The following is a 7894-nucleotide window of genomic DNA, read 5'->3' on the forward strand; positions in this document are numbered from 1 at the left end:
GCTCGATCAATCGGCCTTCAGAAGGATCTCCGTTTTCTGGTCGAAGAGTCACGGGATCCTGAAGCATCTTTGCTGCTGACGCCGCGCTCATTGTTGTTGGTGGAAGCCGGACGTTCACCTCGACGACGAGCAAAGGAGGCAGCCTGTGAGCAACGGCGATGTCGACGGCGACAGCAGCAGGTTTACCCTCCCAAACTACTCCCGACGGACGAACCGTCGAGGCGGTCGTTGCTTGCTCGACGGTCGCTCGCTCTGACCGGCCATATATCCGATGCTAGCTTTCCAAAGTCGATTTCTTCGATTATTCGACGGCTTGCCGACGACCTCCCTCCCAGGTGTAACATTATTCACTGGGTGAACGAACCCAAAGCGGACGAGGAAGAGAGCTCGGACTCTTTCGAGGAACATTGTCCACGACGTAAACTCGGGAGGTCTGACGCTCCTCCGTAAGAACATTCGTTCCGAACGCTCGATGAGGAAATCGACGGAGCACGGTCCTCATTCCCCGGATACCACTGAATACGAATCCACTACGCACTTTTCCCCCACCCGGAAACGGATATCAGATCGAGCCGCTCGATACGAGTTTTATCGAATTCATTCGTAATTCAGTACGATCCTGTTTGTCGAAACTCTGTCAGAAATTCTGGGCTGCTGATAGCCCTGCATCGTTCTGGTCTTTGGGTGTCCGCAGCCATGCAATTAGGTAATCCCAAAATCCTGTCATCGTCGCTCCGGAGTGAGCTAAGCGTCGCTCCATCGACGCGTAATTCCTGCTGACGTGTCGATATTCCGGAAATCTGTCGGAGAGCCGCGTATTTTGCCAAGACCCAGCGTTCGCGTTTCTCACGGTCTCCGTCTGAGCGGCTACTCCGAATATCTCGGCGAGTCGCTCACCCATTTGAAATTTCGAGACTGCGGGGGCTCAGCGGAGAAAGGATCGAGATGACTAAGCAAGCCGAGATGGAACCTAAGCTCTTTATTTCAGAAAGCAACTCCAATATCAAGGCATGGCGTGATTGGGAGAGCACCATAGGAGATTCGAAGTCGACCCCTCGTCCGAGGCGGGAGACGCTGTCCGAAAATTGAGAGCTACGCGTGGACAGCGATATCGATGTCGTCTGCGACGGTCTCTGCTCTGAGGTGGAGCGAGGGACCGTCGAGTTCTCGAGTGGGCTATCCGCTTACGGGGAACCTCGCTCGAGAGGTCCCGCTCGAGGACCTCGTCATAGAATACGCCGCGTTGTTGTTGAAATCTCCTCCCGAAACTATTCCACCGCTGCGTCTGCTACAGCAAACGTGATAACGATGTTTTCGTCCCACAGCAGTGCGAGAGTAGGGAAGTGGTGGACGCTCGTTCGACGAGAAGAATTGCAAACGAAATCTGTTGTCATGCCAATCTGGTTCTACAGGGAGGTAGATGATCTCATGATCTGAGTAAGACCTCGCGAGATCACTCCGAGGCTCGAGAACCATCTAATGAGGCCCCGCAGCCACGTAGTCGAACGATAGACAGACGAACCGAACGACTGACTGAGCTAGCTGGCGAACCAATGAACGTCACTCTCAAAACGTTGTTCTGCTTTGACTCCTTGGGTTGGCGGCCGGGTTAGCAGCACGATGACTGACTTGTTGGTCGACGACGACGACGGCGGCGGCAGCAGCAGCTTGGCAAGCCGCTGGAACCGCGCCGCGCTAGTGGAAGCGAACGAGCGAGCGAGCAAGTCAAGGGACCCGTCGAGGAACGAACGAACGTTGAGCGAGCAAGGAGGAGACATCCTTCGACTCAAGGTAACTACGCACATCAGCTGATACCGGCTCTAGCTAGCAACTGAGCGAGCGAATGCGCTAGCAAGCGAGCCGACCGTCGGGAGCCGTCGAGCCGGCAAACGGACGGGCAAGCGTCCGTCTGACTGACCAGCCAACTGCGATAGTCAAGCAGTCAGTCGACCGTCAGTCAGTCAGATCCGCCGCGAGAGAATCACTGCGGCACTGGCAGCAGACAGTACGGCAGAATCGAAATTCTCGGCGCTTCGGGCAATCGGGATGATTCATCGTGATTCGGCTTGCACCGAGGGATCATTGGGAGGAGGGAGTCGATGAGAAGGTGCAACATTTGCCCGAAAACGTCCGTCGCTCCTGCCCGCGTCGTTCATCGGGTGCCCTTGTCGGCATAGAGCGCTCGAAGGGACGTCTGCCAGAAGATCGGGCCAGCTTAGCTCTTCATACTGACTGAAACAGTCTCCGCCGAAGTCTTCGTTCGTTTATGTATCTCCGCGATCGCATGATCCCATTCGAGAAGGATGCATCGCTCTCCGAAATCCCAGGCGGAGAGATCCTTCTCCGAACGCAGCAGAACAGTCTGGCGGCCAAGCCAGCAGCTCCAATGCCGTTACCGTCAGCATCACCTCGGCGATGACGGTGGTGCTGGCAGCGCGACGGCGTAGACGACGTCAATGACAACCGCTGTGGCGCAGGCTCTCCTGCTTTCTTGCTGGTCGGTTGGTTCGCTTGCTCGGCCAGCTAGCTTGTGGTACAAAAGAGAAGCCCGGAAGAAGATTGGGAGGGTCACTGGTCTACGACGGGGCCCTATGTGCGCCGAGCAGCCTGCCTGCCCGTCCGTTTGCTCGCTTGCTTGCTTGTCCGTCAGCTCGTCCGTCCGTCCGTCCGTCCATACGTCCGCCTGCCTCTCCGCCTACCACGGTAGCCTCTACCGTAACGAAGAGTATGATCTCCGAGGTAGTAGTAGTAGTAGTACGAGCTACGTATCCTCCTTCCACATGATATCGAATAGACCAATGTCGAGTTCCTCAAATTTGTCCCCGCGTATTGGATGCGTGGATCCCAGGCGATCGAGGCCTGTCCGCTCGCTCTACACTCTCCCCTGACTGAGTAATCGTCGGTGGCGTCTGGTGACTTTGATCATTCGCTGCAATTCGTCCGGTCACCCACCAACCTACCCATTTGGCTCGTAGGCAGCCGGGCCGGCAACCGAAGGATAGCTCACTGCTGTTGCTGCCCTTGCTTTTCGCTTGCTGCTGGTGGCCCCTCTAATCGATGAACGGGCTCGCCGAAGCTAGGCCGAAGTCGAGACCAGATACGAGCGTTCGCATCACCCGGTCTAGACCGAGTTTTCATGTCCGAGCGAATCTCGGGAGCTGCGGGGGACGGAAACCGAAACTTCATGGCAACAGGCAGCTCTGGCTATCAACAGAGCTGCTTATCGACAAGATCCCTGAGCGAGGCAAACAGGTCCGAAGGAACGCGGGGTCTCCGATCGGAGAGTTGTTGATCACCGAGATTCCGCTCCCTCGTAAACGCAATTTCTGATGACGTAAGCTCTACGTCTCTGGATGTTCTATCCTGTGTGGGATTTCCTCCAACATTTCGATGATCGGAGCCACCGAGTCATATGACTCAGCTCCCTTTAATGAGATTATTTTCCGCATCCACCTGTATACGCAATCCATCTATTTGGGAATCTAGTTTCCAACTATCTACGACGACCATCCATTCGAGCAACGAGTCGGCCGAAACGAGGGGGCGTGGAGGTCGAATGCTACAGCACGAGAGCGTACCTTAAAACTCAGCTACGTAATCGGTCGGTGTTTCCTCTCAGCTTAAAGCTGAGCGGGAATCAAGTAAGCTGAGCTTGTCTTCGGCCGGAACAAATCATCCAATCGGCGATGAGACGAACTGGCGAAATATTGTCCAAGGAATGCGTACACACACACGAACACTCACACACGTTCGACGACTGCTGGCTGCTCCGTCGAACAACGACCACCACTGCTGGCTCAATGGATAGGCGATGCTTGCTTGTTTCGCTAGCTCGGCCGGCTGGCTGGAACGGCGTTTGAACGTACGGAGTACGGTCGGACGCTCGCACGAAACACGAATGATGTGAACGCACAAATCCACGGGGGAATCAACCCTTGAGGCGATGACGACGACGAGCACCACCAACTGAATTACGGAAATCCGATCGCTGTCCTTCTGGGAAACACCACGAATTCCAAATGAGCTTCTTCTCGATGCACTGCACTCACTCAGAGAAAAACAGAAACACTTCTCCACTCGATTATTGGGACCATCCGAGCCACGAACGACACCAGCAGCAACCTTCTCGTTGCCTGCTTTCCTGCTGCTGCTGCTGCTTGCTATCACGTTTACCTGCTGGCTCTACTCCGCAGACTGTACGAGCGACGACGATTCAGCCGAGCGACTGGAGAGTGATCGGCGATTTTTAGAATCCGATTGACTAACTGCCCGATGGATTGCCTGCCCCGTTGGCTGGCTGCCTTCCTGCCTGCCTGCCTGCAGTGGAGAATCACCAGCACTAACAACGAACCAACTGATCGCCTTGGCTGCTGCTGCTACAGGGTTGGCTACGCCTCAAAGCGACGACTGCTGCCTGGCACTAACTGGCGGCCTGGCTCGATCGCTCGCTCGCACGCTGGCTGCCTGGCTGGATCTTCTTCTTCGGATAGCCGAGTGACTGGCGGCGGGGAGGCGAGGCCGTCACAGATGGAAAGGGTCGCGCAGAGAGGAACGCGAAAAGAAAGAAGGATTCGATAGATCATCGTTTCAAATTAACCCCTCTCGAAACTCGCTCCCCCCTGATCGATTCCACGGATTGAGCCGAGTTCGGTTTTTCGGAAATACTTCGGACAGTCCTTTCGCCCTCGAGCAAAATGCGAGATCATCGCTTCCGAAAACCGCTGCCGCTCGAGTTTTTGCGAACCCTAGAATCTGGCGCGGAAGTTCGAAATTCGCGTCTTTGAGAATCGGTGCGCGATCGATCGTGAGTCCGTATCCCTCCAACCTCCGCCCCCGGTTGGAGTATCGGATAGGTCCAGTACCGTTCGGGTCTCTTCCTGGCCGTGCACACGAGGATCTGCAAGTAGGCTTCCGATCTCAGGTATTAGCGGTCCTGCTTGTTTTTTAAATATGGCTGTGGTACGATTGTGTGGTGGGTTTCCTCCGATGGGAGGGCAACACTGCTACGATGTGTCATCTGACCGCCGGGCAAGATGGCGGAAGGCCCATTTAGCTGATCAGCGGAGCGACCACAGCGCCCCCCAGCGCAGGCGAGGCGAGAACGCAAACTCGTGTCAACTCCTAAGTCGGTTCGAGAAGGGCTCCCACCCACCGATTCTTATCCGCCCACCGATTTTTTTCCGATCAAATAAATTTCGAGGTGTGGTTCATGGATGCGTCCAGTCGGCTCGGAAGTGTCGATACCGCCTCTACCGCTTCTTCGTAAGGGGACCTTGAGCAAGATGGCGGACGGTCTGCTTGATCATCATCATCAATTCAGGGTGAACATTGGCAGCGCCATCGGCGCGCGTAACCCACCTCACCGCAGCTCGAGTCCTAATCCTCCACTCCTCGGATTCCTCCGATTCCCGAGCGTCTGAAGAGCAGCTAAGCGGAAGTCAGGCTCGAGACTCACCTCGTGGACTTCTCACGGAGTTCGAATGGGTCAAGACCGCGCTGTAAAAGTCTTACACAAGTCTTGATTATTGATCCTGACTCGGGACACCAATCGAAGCTCCTGTTGGGCCGGATACCAGTCGGGCCAGAAGCTCGGAGAGCCAAACGCTCACGAGGCCGAAACCCGTAGGGTCGAAAATTCCTTCCCTCTCCCCTCTCAGGCTTGCTGCTTGGGGTAAGCTCCCTATTCAGTCCAGGGTCTGACAAAATGCAATTTTCCTTCGAGGAGCACAGCTGAGACGGGTAGCGTATCATAGCGCGGATAGCTGAGGGTTTCGCGCGTCATGCGCCATCAGGTGCACGCGAATAGCAAGAGACCAGCGTTCAGAGAAGCGGGCGTCGTATAATGACCTCAAAAACAATTTCCGAATCCTCACCGGGGAGGAATTTAGGATCAGCGCAGATGGAGGTCAATAATTGCGGGTTTTTCTGAGCGGTGTCGGTGGATCCCCTGATTCCAAGAGGACCCCTCGGAGCCTTGAATCGTCCCTCCCTTCTCGGCGAAGTCATTCGCTCAAACTCGTCTGAATGAGTTGCTTCGAATTTCGTATTGGGAAGTTATGCTCGCCAGCAAGAAGGTTCAATATCCGTTCCCGGATCTCTTTGTTGATCTTGAGCGGAGATTCAGTTCAGGTAAATGATTCTCGGTACATATTGTTGAAGAAATCGAGCCTGTCGGCCGAGACCAACTTCGGTCGAGTGCGCCCTTCGGAGCGGATGAGAACTTCACCCAAGATGATTCGAGACAGTCCGCGGGGAACCAGATCATTCTCTTTCCAAGTTCCGACATAATATCCCCAGAAGGGGATGAACTTCAAGTGAGCTCCGCGGTCCATGCTCGGAGATTCTGCTGGTGTTCGAGCCGTGCGTCGTTGAGACTGTGGAGCGGCTAAAGGCCCAAAACTCTGAGGGGGATCTTAATGTATTCACCATCTGAGGTCTATGCTCTGGATTCGAGTCTGTGAGCGATGTCGGCAAGCCTCAGCTTCGATCAGCATGCATCAATACTTTCTCCCCGAAGACAGGATCGGTCGCGAGATGACTCCTCAATCTCTCAAGTTAGACCCTCCTCCATAGAGCCGATTCCTTGGACTAGTCTACACGTCGAGTACCATGCACGACCGCTCCCTCTTCGAGACACAACCACATCCAGATCGTGATCGTTGAAGATCCTCCATTTCGCCCCCCGATATTTCCAACTGTCTCGAGATCGCTAAGCTGTATCATTCAATTGATTCAAATTGAGGTCATGTGTCTAAAGTGGAAAAATCACTGAATATCGTCTAGCGATCTTGTGAAACCTGTCTGCTTAGGAGTTCACTCGTAGTTCCTGACCTGGGTCTCGATTCCAGACTCGCCTTCACTGAGATTGAGTTATCAGGGGAGAACATTGAGGATTACCATGCTTTCATGAGTGCCGCAGCTGAGGTGTTTGAGTCCGCATGGAATCATGCCCTCTACCGCCTGAGAGCTACTCGTACCCCGTTGACGCCAGGGAAGGGGAGCGACTATTTTTTTGAAGGGTAGTAAGTAGTAGTAAGTAAACGCAGTACTAGTGATGAGTTTGGGGTGAGACTACGGTTGATATTCCGGGCCTCCTCCAGTTCCCACGACATGGCGATCATGGAGCCTCAGAGGGGGAAGGCGAATGCCCTTTTCCCCCAATCGAAGCCATACAGGGCCCGCAAGAACCCCAATACAGTTGGCCATCAAGGGATTCGATGAGCTATCGAAGCCGACATCGATATACTCATCTCCAATTAGGCATCGGCGTATCGACGAACTCATCATTCATCTATTCATCAGCCATTGTCGCTATTCTCTTAGTATGATAATGTGTCTGGGAAATCAAAGGTTTATCACATTCATCACCTCGTGTTCCTCTCGACCTCAATCTCTGAGGCCACTCGTCACATATCGTCTATCGATGCGATTGTCATCTTTATCAGATATGGATTCTCATCATCATCGCGACGAGTATCCCGAGTAGAGAAGAATACCGCGGTGCGCTACAACAGTATCTACTGCATCACTTTGCGATTCATCTCCGCCATCATGACTGCCATCCATTTAATCATCGCCGAGTATTTCTGCGTACTAGATACTCCCAAAGTGATTGGACCAATTCCTGCGGTTCATCGGTCATCTGACGATGATCCGTCAAAGATCTCATTTCCCGCACCCATTGCCTCCGGATAACGTTCCCGATAAGAAACCTCGTTACGGATAGGAGCTCGACCATTGACCGAGAGGGTCTGCAAGCTCACCTCAGGCTCGATCGAAGGTGCGACCGCTGGCAGGAGCGGATCCAGCTTTTTTCTTGGGGGGGCCAAGTCATATTTTCAGCCGAAAATGATGACGCGCCACCTCGCGGCCCATGCTTTGTATAGGGATCGAA

The sequence above is a fragment of the Galendromus occidentalis genome, unplaced genomic scaffold (genome assembly GCF_000255335.2).
Source record: "Galendromus occidentalis unplaced genomic scaffold, Mocc_1.1 scf7180000077480, whole genome shotgun sequence".
Classification (NCBI taxonomy): Eukaryota; Metazoa; Arthropoda; class Arachnida; order Mesostigmata; family Phytoseiidae; genus Galendromus; species Galendromus occidentalis.